Raw genomic sequence first — 911 nt, forward strand, 5'->3', positions numbered from 1 at the left:
CTTCATGAAAGAAGAAACCATATTGGCAACATTTGCAGAAGGTGTCATCAAAGACACTAAAGTCCAGGTGATAGATGAAGACATGGACTATGACATAATTTAGAAAGGCCGTGGATTCATGATATGGATGCGGCCCCGCTAACATTTCCTCAGGTGATTAAGTTCCCATCACAGTGGGGAATCCGTCAAATCAGGGGAGATCAACAAGCATCATGAGATATCAACTCAGTTGCAATCATGAGAGCAACATTTAATGATAGAGGTACAAAATCGCAATTATAGAACTCAGTTGAGGATAATTCAATGCCCACCTCAGCTAGAAGTCCAAGAAATCAAGCTGATATAAATTCAAGGCCTAATATGATTCAAGAGCCAGAGGAAAATGATAATATCAAAACAACCACGGAGGTGCTCGAAGCTGTTATATTATTCATCAATTAGACTGACTGAAAAGTTTACATCGGAACAAACTTGAGCATGGAAATGAAAGGTAAGTTAATTTAATTTTTACGTGCTAATGCTAATTGCTTTGCGTGGTCGCATTCAGACATGACATGTATACCACCGTAGGTAATGACTCATAAGTTGAATGAGGGCCCATTACACCCACGTGTCAAACAAAAGAAAAGGAAGCAAGGAATATTTAAAAATAAAGTAATCCAAGAAGAGGTACAAAAACTTCTAAAAATTAGTTCAATTCGAGAGGTAAATTACCTTGGCTAGTTAGTTAATGTTGTCGTAGTCCCAAAAAAGAATGGGATGTGTCGCGTTTGTGTGGATTATACTGATTCAAACAAAGCTTGCCCTAAAGATTCGTTTCCTTTACAACATATAGATCAATTAATTGATTCTACCGCAGGTCATGAACTTTTAATTTTTTAAGATACATATTCTGGTTATAATCAAATAAA

The sequence above is a fragment of the Nicotiana sylvestris genome, unplaced genomic scaffold (assembly GCF_000393655.2).
Source record: "Nicotiana sylvestris unplaced genomic scaffold, ASM39365v2 Un00030, whole genome shotgun sequence".
NCBI lineage: Eukaryota > Viridiplantae > Streptophyta > Magnoliopsida > Solanales > Solanaceae > Nicotiana > Nicotiana sylvestris.